The sequence below is a fragment of the Gorilla gorilla genome, chromosome 2 (genome assembly GCF_029281585.2).
Source record: "Gorilla gorilla gorilla isolate KB3781 chromosome 2, NHGRI_mGorGor1-v2.1_pri, whole genome shotgun sequence".
NCBI classification, from domain to species: domain Eukaryota; kingdom Metazoa; phylum Chordata; class Mammalia; order Primates; family Hominidae; genus Gorilla; species Gorilla gorilla.
Genome location: NC_086017.1, coordinates 72,875,709 through 72,889,021, shown reverse-complemented (window position 1 = coordinate 72,889,021; position 13,313 = coordinate 72,875,709). Strand labels below are relative to the sequence as shown.

The 13,313-nt window shown below is 39.9% G+C and overlaps 1 long non-coding RNA gene across 12 annotated transcripts in view; it reads right to left on the bottom strand.

Annotated features, from left to right (window-relative positions):
* The window catches only part of LOC129532271 (uncharacterized), a 192,985-nt gene that overhangs the window by 114,114 nt on the left and 65,558 nt on the right, over window positions 1-13,313 (bottom strand). The window lies entirely within an intron of this gene.

Below are 13,313 nucleotides of genomic sequence, written 5' to 3'. Positions count from 1 at the left end.
TTTATTTATTTATTTTTGAGACAAACTCTCACTATGTTGTCCAGGCTGGTATCGAACTCCTGGCTTCAAGCTATTATTTTGCTTCAGCCTCCCCAAGTACTGGGATTACAGGCATAAGCCACCATGCCTGGCCAGTTTTCAATTCTTTTATAGCTCAGTTTACCCACCTGGTAATATCTAACCACAACACTACATTTCTAGAATTCTGTGGTTTGACCCGGAGAATTGATTGTCACTCACTGAGTCCTCAAGCAATTCACTCTATTGTTCAGTCATGCAGTGTTTATTGGTTGTCTGTTTAATGTGCCAAAAACTGTGTGGCTTAAAAACAACAGGATGCAGCCATAAAAAAGAATGGGATTATGTCTTTTGTAGGAACATGGATGGAGCTGGAGCTATTATCCTTAGCAAACTAATGCAAGAACAGAAAACCAAATACTACATGTTCTCACTTATAAATGGGAGCTAAATGATAAGAACTTACAAGCACAAAGAAGGAAACAACAGACCCTGGAGCCTAATTAAGGAAGGAGAGTAGGAGGAGGGAGAGGAGCAAAAAAGATAACCACTGGGTACTGGGCTTAATACTTGTGTGATGAAATAATCTGTACAACAAACCCCCATGACACAAATTTACCTATATAACAAACTTTCACATGAACCCCCGAACCTAAAATAAAAGTTAAAAAAAAAAAACCAGGAATTTATTGTCTCACAGTTCTGGAGGCCAGAAGTCTGAAATCAGGCTGTTGACAGGGACACACTTCCTTCAAAGGCTGTAAAGGGGAAGAATTTTTCCATGCCTCTTCCAGCTTCTGATAGCCCCAGGCATTCCTTGGCTTGTGGTAGCATTAACTCTGATCTCTGGCTCTGTCTTCACCGGCCTTTTTCTCTGTCTCTCTTTTTGTAAAAATACCAGTCATTGGATTTAGAATCCACCCTAAGTCCAGGATGATTTCATCTTAAGATCTGTATTTAATTACATCTGCAAAGGCCCTATTTCCAAATAAGCTCACAGTCATAAGTACTGGAGTTTAGGACTTGAACATATATCTTTTGTGGGGGACTCAATGCAACCCACTACAGTGAGCTGTAAAGAGTTCAGGTCGTGAGTCAAAAAGCCTTGACTCAAAATTCACTTCCACCACTTCCTTAGTGTTGACTTTGAACAATGTACTAAAGGTAATCATCTAGGATTGTCCAGAGGATTAAATAAAAACATATATGGCACCCTGAAATATGACTGGCACACAGACAGTGATATGGTTTGGGTCTGTGTCCCCACTCCAATCTCATCTCAAATTGTAATCCCCCCATGTCAAGAGAGGGACATAGTGGGAGGTGATTAAATCATGGGGACAGTTTTCCTCATGCTGTTCTCACCCTTGTGAGTTCTCACACAATCTGATGGTTTAAAAGCGTGTGGCTTCCAGTATCACCCTAATACCAAAATCATGAAAAGACATAACAAAACAATAAAACTACAGGCCAATATCCCTGATGAATACAGATGCAAAAATCCTTAACAAAATACTAGTTAACCAAATTGAACAGTATAGCAAAAATATAACCTGTTCAAGTGGGTTTCATACCAGGGTTGCAGTGATGGCTTACCATATGCAAGTCAATAAATGTGATGCACCATATAAATAGAATTAAAAACAAAAATCACATGGTCATCTAAATAGACACAGAAAAAGCATTTCACAAAATCCAACAACCGTTTTTGATTAAAATCCTCAGCAAATTGGCATAGAAGAGATATACCTTAATGCAATAAAAGGCATCTATGACAAACCCACAGCCAACCTAATACTGAACAGGGAAAAGTTAAAAACATTCCCCCTGAGAACTGGAACAAGACAAGGACACTCACCCTCACCACTTCTATTCAACATAGTACTGGAAGCCACAGCCAGAGCAATCAGACAAAAGAAAGAAAGGGCATCCAAATCAGTAAAGAGGAAGTCAAACTGCCGCTATTTGTTGTTGATATGATTGTATACCTAGAAAACCCTAAAGACTTGTCCAAAAAGCTGCTAGAACTGATAAATTCAGAAAAGTTTCAGGATACAAAATTAATGTACACAGATCAGTAGCTCTGCTATATCCCAACAGTGCTGATAATGAAATCAAGAACCCAACCCCTTTGGCAATAGCTGCAAAAATAATAATAATAAAATACTTACGACAATACCTAACCAAGGAGGTGAAAGACCTCTACATGGAAAACTACAAAACACTGCTGGAAGAAAGCACAGATGATACAGACAAATAGAAACACATCCCATGCTCATGGATGGGTAGAATCAATATTGTGAAAGTTACCATACTGCCAAAAGCAATCTACAAATTCACTGCAATTCCCATCAAAATACCACCATCATTCTTCATAGAACTTGAAAAAAAACAATCCTAAAAGTCATATGGAACCAAAAGAGTCTCACTGTTGTTGCCCAGGCTAGAGTGCAGTAGCGCAATGTCGGCTCACTGCAACTTCCGCCTCCCAGGTTCAACTGATTCTTCTGCCTCAGCCTCCCGAGTAGCTGGGACTACAGATGCATGCCACCACACTTGGCTAATTTTTGTATTTTTTGTAGAGACAGGGTTTCACCATCTTGGCCAGGCTGGTCTCACACTCCTGACCTCAGGTGATCCACACGCCTCGGCCTCCCAAAGTGCTAGGATTACAGGCATGAGCCACTGCACCTGGCCAGTATTCTTTATAGTAGTGTGAAAATGGATTAATACAGAAAATTGGTACTAGGAGAGTAGGGCACTCCTACAAAGATACCTGAAAATGTGGAAGTGACTTTGGAACTTGGTAATAGGCAGAGATTGGAGGAGATTGGAGGGCCTAGAAGAAGACAGGAAGATGAGTGAAAGTTTGGAACTTCCTAGAGATTAATGAATGATTTTGACCAAAATGCTAATAGTGATATGGACGATGAAGTCCAGGCTGAAGTGGTCTCAGATGGAGATGAGGAACTTATTAACAATGGTGTAAAGGCACTCTTGCTATGCTCTAGCAAAGAGACGGACAGCATTTTGCTCCCGCCCTAGAGATCTGTGAAACTTTGAACTTCAGAGAGATGATTTAGGGTATCTGGCAGAAGAAATTTCTAAGCAGCAGAGCATTTAAGATGTCACCTGACTTTTCTAAAAGTGTACACTCATGTGTGAAGAAAGAGATGGCCTGAAATTGGAACTTACATTTAAAAGGGAAGCAGAGCATAAAAGTGTGGAAAATTTGCAGCCTGACCAGCAGTAGAAATGAAAAACACTTTTTCTGGAGAGAAATTCAAAGCCAGCTGCAGAAATTTGCATAAGCAATGAGGAGCCAAATGTTAATCATCAAGACAATTGGGAAAATGTCTCTAGGTCATGTCAGAGATATTCACAGCAGCCCTTCCCGTTACAGGCCCAGAGGCCTAGGAGGAAAAATGCTTTCAGGGGCTGGGCCCAGGGCCCTGCTTGTGCTCTGTGCAGCTTCAGGACTTGCAGCTCTTTGTGCCAGCTGCTCCAGCCCCACCAGTGGCTAGAAGGGGCCAAGGGACAGTTTGGGCCATTGCCTCAGAGAGCGCGAGCCCTAAACCTTGGTGGGTTCCATGTGGTGTTGCACTTACAAGTGTACAGAAGGCAAGAATTGAGGTTTGGGAACCTCCCCCTGTATTTCAGAGAATGTATGAAAAAGCCTGAACATCCAGGCAGAGGGTCTGCTGCAGGGGCATGGCCCTCACGGAGAGCCTCTACTACAGCAGTATGGAGGGGAAATCTAGGGTTGGAGCCCCCACACAGAGTCCCCACTGGGGCACTGCCTATTGGAGTTGTGAGAAGAGAGCCACTGTCCTCCACATCTCAGAATGGTAGATCCACCAGTAGTTTGCACTGTGCACCTGGAAAAGCTGCAGGCACTCAATGCCAGCCCACGAAAGCAGCCACAGGGGGTGTACCCTGCAGAGCCACATGGGTGGAGCTGCCCAAGGCTGTGGGAGCCTACCCCTTGCATCAGTGTGCCCTGGATATGAAATATGGAATCAAAGGAGATTTTGAAGCTTTAAGATTTAATGGCTTTCCTGCTGGGTTTTGGACTTGCACAAGGCCTCTAGCCCCTTTTTTGACCAATTTCTCCCTTTTGCAATGGGGGCATCTACCCAATGCCTGTACCCCCACTGTACTTGGAAGTAACTAATTTGCTTTTTATTTTACAGGCTCATAGGTAGAAGGGAATTGCCTTGTCTCAGATGGGACTTTGGACTTGAACTTTTGGATTAATGCTGGAATGAGTTAAGACTTCAGGGGACTGTTGGAAAGGCATGACTGCGTTTTGAAATGTTAAAAAAATATGAGATTTGGGAGGGGCCAGGGGCAGAATGATATGGTTTGGCTCTGTGTCCCCACCCAAATTTCATCTCCAATTGTAATCCCCACGTGTAAAGGGAGGGACCTTGTGAGAGGTGATTGGATCATTGGGGCAGTTTCTCCCATGCTGTTGTCAGGATAGTGAGTTCTCAAGAGATCTGATGGTTTAAAAGTGGCAGCTTCCTCTATGTGCTCTCTCTCTCTCTCCTGCCACCCTGTAAGACGTGCCTTGCTTCCCCTTCACCTTCTGCCATGATTGGAAGTTTCCTGAGGCCTCCCCAGTCATGCAGAACTATGAGTCAATTAAACTTCTTTTCTTTATAAATTACCCAGTCTCAGGTAGTTCTTCATAGGAGTGTGAAAACAGATTAATACAGCCGGTTTTAATAAATGTTATGCTTATTTTAACTATTGTTCTCTTTAGCAAAGTATTTCCAATGATGGAATTGTCTGTTCATCAAGAAAACAAATTTGTGTCCATAGCAAATCACTACAGGGGAGAGTGGAGGTAGTTAACTGGAAAATGAAAACCTAAAAAACCTACTATAGAAAACATGGGTTTTAGGGCCAGGCCTGTTGCTCATACCTGGAATTCCAGTGTTTGGGAGGCCATGGCAGATGTATCACTTGAGGCCAAAAGTTTAAGGCTGCAATGAGCGGTGATGATACCACTACACTCCAGCCTGGGGAACACAGGGACAGAGCAAGACCCTATTTCTAAAAAAAGAGGGAGAGAGAAAAAAAAAACATGGGCCTGAAGTACCAAAACTGACTCTCTGCATTGATTGCATTATCCAGATAAATGTTCAGTTGCCATCTTAATGGGATCTAAATAGACAAAAGATGGATTTAAGGTTTATTCAATATGTTTTTACTTTCTAGTGGGCAATTTCAGGTTCAACCTGCACTCTTGGAAAGATGGCTAATTCAGTAGGTTTCTTGGTGTAAGAAGCCTGTTACACTTAAAAGGATCATTTTTACTTCTTGAAATCTTGACATTAGAAACAGGAATGCAATTTGCAGAGATTTTTGTCCTTAAGTTTCCATGGCTTATATACCTCAAAGAATGCATACTCTTATTGCAATGGCCTGAGGCTTTCCACTCTGCTGAAACACTGCAGTCTTCTTCTAAGATGATCTGGTTTCTGCTTGCTTTCTGAGCTTCATTATTCATGCATTCATTCCATAAATATTCTGAAGCAACAAGGATCATCTACTATGTGCCACACATTATTTTAGATATTAAGTGCATTTCCAGTAATTCATCAGGTTTATATTAAATGTAAGAGTTGTTTAGATCTGGCACAAGATCCCAAGGAGCCTGACCTTGGCCTTTTTATGATATTAAAGAGCAAATTATGGACTCTCAGGGTACGGGGAAAATGTGACAGCAATGATCTCTTTCTGCAAAATTATATGTTTACGATGTTGCATTAAGAGTGGATTGGGATTGCTGAGAGTAGAATGGATGAAGCTGTTCTGAAGCTTCTCAGTTCTCTCTGGTATTTCAGATTTGTTCTGTGTCACTGTCTATATTGTATACCCTAAGATCCTGTCTTAATTTTATCCCATGACTAGAACTAGGTTAGAACAAGGCCAAGGTTAGAACTAGGCTGTGGTACTATTCTATCGACTTCATTTGACTGAAACTTTCATAATGATAGCTGCAACTGTGTCTGTCATTGTGTCTGCCTGCTGGGATACAGTAAGTGGGCAATAAGTAGGTGTCAGAAGAAGAGAGGAAGGGAGGGAGGGAGGGATGAATTAATCATAGTATATGAGATACTTGTGACTGAACTACATTCCTTGTTCAACTGCACCTTCCTAACTCTCTGTCTTGTTGATATTATCTTTATCTTATAGCTCATGCTTAGCGTGGTTTTAAATCAATCCCTCCCAGCTATAGCTTACCATGTTCTAACCATATTAGGACTTCTATATTCAACTTTTCACCCTGACTCCAACTAATTGCCTCCTTCTGTCTCCCAGTTTAAACTCCCAAGAGATTTTAAAAAAAATTTATTAAATGTTTTAAATTTTGCCCCACCCCTACCCCACTTTTTTTTTTTTTTTTTTTTTTTTAGAGATAGGGTATTGCTCTGTCACCCAGGGTGGAGTGAGTGGCACGATCATACCTCACTTTAGCCTCAAACTCCTGGACTCAAGGGATCTTCTCACCTTAGCTTCCCTAGTAGCTGCAACTACAGGTGTGCACCACCACGCCTGGCTAATTGTGTTGTTGTCATTGTTATTGAAGAGACAGGGTCTCATTTTATTTTTGCCCAGGCTAGTCGTGAACTCCTGACTTCAAGCAATCTTCCTGCCTTGGCCTCCAAAAGTGCTTGGATTACAGGCATGAGCCACCATACATGGCTTAGATTTATCTGTCTTTTAAAAATATATTGGCCAATGGCTTCTGATGCTTATTTGGAAATGTCTATAGCCAATGTGGTAATGAGCTGTTGGTGCTAAAAAATTGGTATGCCATTGGCAAAAGGGAGGAAAGCAGGAGGATCTCTTGAGGCCAGGAGTTCCAGGAGGTACTGAGCTATGATCATGCACACTGCACCTCAGCCTGGGTGATAGAGTGAGACCCTGGCTTTACCAAAAAAAAAAAAAAAAAAAGATACATCTGAGGCCAAAATCATCTTATTAGAATGACAGTGAAGCCAAAAAAATACATCTTCCATATAGCTTAGAAGACCAAACATGACTCATTTCAGGAAAACTGTCTCAATGGGAGTGTCTATAAAATCCTCCCTGTTCCTCCACTCTCCACTCTGCATTATCTCCATGTCAGTGAATTATTTTTGCACAATAAAAGCATTCATATAGAACATATTTCCAGATGTAAATATGCTCAGTTCCATTTGAAGAGACATTATTTGCTTCATTATTTCACAGAGTGCAATTTGCACCGTTCTCCCTGTTGCTCCAGCACCAGTGGAAAGAAGCAGGAATGAACTAACTTGTCATTTTCCAAAGAGGTCACTGTCCTGTGCTAAGGTGATTAAAAGGCCTTGTGTGTTGGGCCAAAATCACAGGGGAAATGGGTTCTTTCTAATCTTTTGACATCAGAATATAAGTGGAGAATTTCTGATATTAAGGGATCAACAAAGTTGAAATGTTGCAATGACTATGTTCTTTTTGTAATAATACTAGAGTCAGTTCTCAGCACACCACTGAATCTAACTCTCCAAGCCTCCCTTAAGCTTACAAATGATATTCCATTTATTTTAAATCAATCAAGTGTCCTTAGAGGATTTCACCAGAAACCCAAATATAATTACATAAACACACAGGCTTCCTAACTATGTGTGTGTTTTGCCAACAGAAAAATATATTTTTTGTGCAATGCAGACAGAGTGAATGAAGGTTTATAAAATACATTTTAATGTCTTAAGAACAACAATATTAGACTTAGAACTGGGCACATATACCTTACCAAGAAGAAAAAATAAACACAGAAGATGTGATTAGGGCCTTACTGTGGTTGAAATTACCCCAAAGTAGCCTCTCCTCATTTAAATGAAGTTTACTGTTTCATAGTCTACATTTCAGTAATATACTTATTCAAATCCTAGAAAATTGCTAACTTCATCAGCACTAGGCAACACAAGGACCTGAGGGTATGAGCTAGTCTTTTATTTATTCATTAGATTTCTATAACATCTCTTTTCCAAAGAGCCCCAGGCACTGCAGAGAATGTTCAACTGATGTTAGACCAAGGATTCATGGAAATGAGAAGTGGAACTTTGTCTAAGGAGACGTGACAGAAGAAAGGAAACCAGGAGGCAGAGTAAAAGGAAGTGGAGAAGAGTCTGACAGGGAGAAGACATATGCAGCCTTTAAAATGCCAAAATAAAAATGTGAAGTCTCAGCACCAGGCCTCTGTCTTTAGTCCAGATAATATGATTACAGAGGACATGCTTCTGAGAAGGAATACTGTTCGCAACCTCTTAGAATTACACGTCAGGAAAGCTCCTAAAAATCTCATTTTTAACAGATATGTTGAATTGACATGCTACAGGCTGACAAAATTTAATGTTCAAATTAGATATTTATTTTAACACATTTTAATATGCTCTTATTTAATAAAGCTCCCTCCCATTCCACCTGTGTCTGACGTGACCACATTTTTGTTATTATTTATTTTTTTTCATAGTCCACACCATTTGGAAAGTACTGAAAGTCATAGAGGACGATGGGTAAAAGGCAGTGGGGTTTCTATTTATCAGACTGCAGTATTGTGTAGTTAGCTCAAAACACTACTGTGGCAGGCTCTCCACTCTTGCCAGGCCAAGGAGAGATGGGAGAGATCCGGAGGACAAGTTTTTCAGACATAACAATTGGCCATCTCTACAAAACACACTGAATAGTGGATCCTACCAGCTTCATGCTGATTTTAACACTAAGAGTAAAAAACTAAGAGAGTGAACTGTAATGAGATCATGGACAATACATGACATTTTTGAAATTTTATTTTGGAGGCTGAGGTGGGTGGATCACGAGGTCAGGAGATTAAGACCATCTGGGCTAACACGGTGAAACCACGTCTCTACTAAAAATACAAAAAAAATTAGCCGGGTGTGCTGGCATTCACCTGTAGTCCCAACTACTTGGGAGGCTGAGGCAGGAAAATCACTTGAACCTGGGAGGCAGAGGCTGTAGTGAGCCGAGATCGCGCCACTGCACTCCAGCCTGGGCAAACAGAGCAAGACTCCATCTCAAAAAAAAAAAAAAAAAGAAAGAAAAAGAAAAAGAAAAAGAAAAAGAAAAACAGGGGGTCAAATAGCTTAAACATTTTACTGCTTTGTTGGTATTAAACATTATTATGTATTAAATCACTAATCATCACTAGCTTTAAAACTTAAACACTGACATTCCAATAAATTACTTATAAATAATTAAGTCTAGTGCTGATGGAGGGGAATCAGAAGGGATAATCCTGAATTTTTACTTTAACTGTGAGAGCCTGGTGTTGGACAAGGAACAAGTGGGAAGTTATATTTGATCCCAAACGAACGCTTCTTTCAGAACTGTGTTGAGGAACCACAGAAAGACAGTATTTTCTCTTGGTTCAGCATTTTAGGGTCAACTCAATTCAATTTAGGACAATTTACTGTTTGTTGGACAGCAAGCAGTGTTGTGCTTGAAGCTAAAACATGTCTCCAGCCTCGTATTGCCTAGAATCGCATGAGTGGTGCTAGGTAGAAGCTTGAAGATGTCATGCTATAATATTTTTTCTTTCTTTCTTTTTGTTGTACTTTCTTTTTCTTTCTTTTTTCTTTCTTTCCTTCTTTCTCTTTCCCTCTCTTCCCATTTCATTTCTTTCTCTTTCTTTCCCTCTTTCCCTCCCTCCCTTCTTTCTCCCTTTCTTTTGTTTTTTCTTTATTTTCTTTCCTTCTTTCTCTCTCTTTCCCTCTCTCCTCCCTTTTCTTTCACTTTCTGTCCTCCCTCCCTCCTTTCTTTCTCTCTCTCTCTTTTTCTTTCTTTCTTCTTTCTTTTTGTTTGGCTCTGTTACACAGACTGAAGTGCAGTCATGCAGTCATAGCTTACTGCAGCCTCAAACTTCTGGGCTCAAGTGATCTTCCCACCTTAGCCTCCCAAGTAGCTGTGTCTTGCTAATATTTTTTATTTTTATTTTTTTTTTGAAGAGATGGTGTCTTGCTTTGTTGCTTAGACTAGTCTCAAACTCCTGGCTTTAAGTAATCCTCCCACTTTTTTTTTTTTTTATTTTCAAATCAGCTCTTTTAATAGAAGATTACATGAAACCAGCGAAATATGATTTTTTGCCATCCATAATCATTTGAAAAAAGTGGTTAAAAAAACTATAAAGAGTGACATTTTTATTCCTATTCTTTTGGAGAATGATTTTATCTTTAGTGACTGGCAAAAACTCTTACTTCTAACATCAATAAATGAATTCTAATTCAGGAGAATTAATTAGTAATGGATTATTTATTATCATTGAACACACACATTTCCAATTCATTATCTGCAAACTTATTGATCCAACAAAATAAATGTTTAAGCATATTGATGGCAAATAAAAGGCAACTGAAACAAAATAAAAGGCAACTGAAACAAAAGTACGAATCTTTAGCTCTTGCCTTTAAAAAGAAGAACTTAATAGAGTCCTTATAACCAAAAGAATCAATTAGAAAGTTGGACTAGGCTGAACAGTTATATTACTTAAACTCAGGCATTTGGACTTCCTGTCCAGGAGTTTAAAGCTTGAGTAAGTGACAAAAAAAGCAGAAGGTATGATTGATGGTGACTCAGTCCAGGAAAGGTTCTGTGACAGACTGTCCCTGCCTTACAATGAGGCACCCTGAGTCCTGGCTCTCTGGAGTTGCCTTAGAGCAAGCTTGTCCAACCCATGGTCTGCAGGCCACATGTGGCCCAGGACAGCTTTGAATGTGGCCCAACACAAATTCATAAACTTTCTTAAAACATTATAAAAATTTGTGATTTTTTTTTTTTAGCTCATCATCTATCATTAGTGTTAGTTTTTTTTTTTATGTGTAGCCGAGGACAATTCTTCTTCTTCCAATGTTGCCCAGGGAAGCCAAAAGATTGGACACTCCTGCCTTAGAGCCTTCTCAAGCCACAGATCAGTTCTGCAAACTTGCAGAATTTTCATGAACCTCTGATGGCCCTCCAATACATCTCCTTCTTTTGGACATCTCATTATTTGGAAGCCATTTAAGCCTTCATTGAGATCCATTGGATTCTGTGGAAGCCAAATAATGAGATGACTAAAATAAAGGATCCTCTTTTGTTTGTGGGCTTCCCTATCGTGTTTTGGGGGAACTTTTTTTTTTTTTACCTAGGGTTGGGTGAGTCAGGAGAAAAAGGGGTCTTATGTCTTTACTGACAAGTGTTATTCTGGAGAATGGTCGTTGAAAGACACAAGAAAACTTTAGGATGTCACCCAACCACCATTCTCCTTGTTTGGGATTGCTGGTACACCTGTCTCTTGCAGTCCATCCTGCTTTCAGGACACTGAAGCAAATGATTATTGTTTAAAGAGATCAAAACTTACTGCTGAAAGCCATTTATTCAGAAAAGCCTAAATCCAGGTTATGCTGGATAGGTTGAAAATTAAGGAACAACCCTTCATGCTAAAAACTCTCAATAAATTGGTATTGATGGGACGTATCTAAAAATAATAAGAGCTATCTATGACAAACCCACAGCCAATATCATACTGAATGGGTGAAAACTGGAAGCATTCCCTTTGAAAACTGGCACAAGACAGGGATGCCCTCTCTCACCACTCCTATTCAACATAGTGTTGGAAGTTCTGGCCAGGGCAATCAGGCAGGAGAAGGAAATAAAGGGCATTCAATTAGGAAAAGAGGAAGTCAAATTGTTCCTGTTTGCAGATGACATGATTGTGTATCTAGAAAACCCCATCGTCTCAGCCCAAAATTTCCTTAAGCTGATAGGCAACTTCAGCAAAGTCTCAGGATACAAAATCAATGTGCAAAAATCACAAGCATTCTTACACACAAATAACACACAAGCAGAGAGCCAAATCATGAGTGAACTCCCATTCACAATTGCTTCAAAGAGAATAATAAAATACCTAGGAATCCAACTTACAAGGGACTTGAAGGACCTCTTCAAGGAGAACTACAAACCACTGCTCAATGAAATAAAAGAGGATACAAACAAATGGAAGAACATTCCATGCTCATAGGTAGGAAGAATCAATATCATGAAAATGGCCATACTGCCCAAGGTAATTTATAGATTCAATGCCATTCTCATCAAGCTACCGGTGACTTTCTTCACAGAATTGGAAAAAACTACTTTAAAGTTCATATGGACCCAAAAAAGAGGCCGCATCGCCAAGTCAATCCTAAGCCAAAAGAACAAAGCTGGAGGCATCACACTACCTGACTTCAAACTATACCACAAGGCTACAGTAACCAAAACAGCATGGTACTGGTACCAAAACAGAGATATAGACCAATGGAACAGAACAGAGCCCTCAGAAATAATGCTGCATATCTACAACCATCTGCTCTTTGATAAACCTGACAAAAACAAGAAATGGGGAAAGGATTCCCTATTTAATAAATGGTGCTGGGAAAACTGGCTAGCCATACGTAGAAAGCTGAAACTGGATCCCTTCCTTATACCTTCTACAAAAATTAATTCAAGATGGATTAAAGACTTAAATGTTAGACCTGAAACCATAAAAACCCTAGAAGAAAACTTGGCAATACCATTCAGGACATAGGCATAGGCAAGGACTTCATGTCTAAAACACCAAAAGCAATGGCAACAAAAGCCAAAATTGACAAATGGGATCTAATGAAACTAAAGAGCTTCTGCACAGCAAAAGAAACTACCATCAGAGTGAACAGGCAACCTACAGAATGGGAGAAAATTTTTGCAACCTGCTCATCTGACAAAGGGCTAATATCCAGAATCTACAATGAACTCAAACAAATTTACAAGAAAAAAACAAACAACTCTACAATGAACTCAAACAAATTTACAAGAAAAAAACAAACAACCGCATCAAAAAGTGGGTAAAGGATATGAACAGACACTTCTCAAAAGAAGACATTTATGCAGCCAAAAGACACATGAAAAAATGCTCATCATCACTGGCCATCAGAGAAATGCAAATCAAAACCACAATGAGATACCATCTCACACCAGTTAGAATGGCGATCATTAAAAAGTCAGGAAACAACAGGTGCTGGAGAGGATGTGGAGAAATAGGAACACTTTGACACTGTTGGTGGGACTGTAAACTAGTTCAACCATTGTGGAAGTCAGTGTGGGGATTCCTCAGGGGTCTAGAACTAGAAATACCATCTGACCCAGCCATCCCATTACTGGGTATATACCCAAAGGATTATAAATCACGCTGCTATAAAGACATGCACATGTATGTTTATTGAGGCACTATTCACAATAGCAAAGAC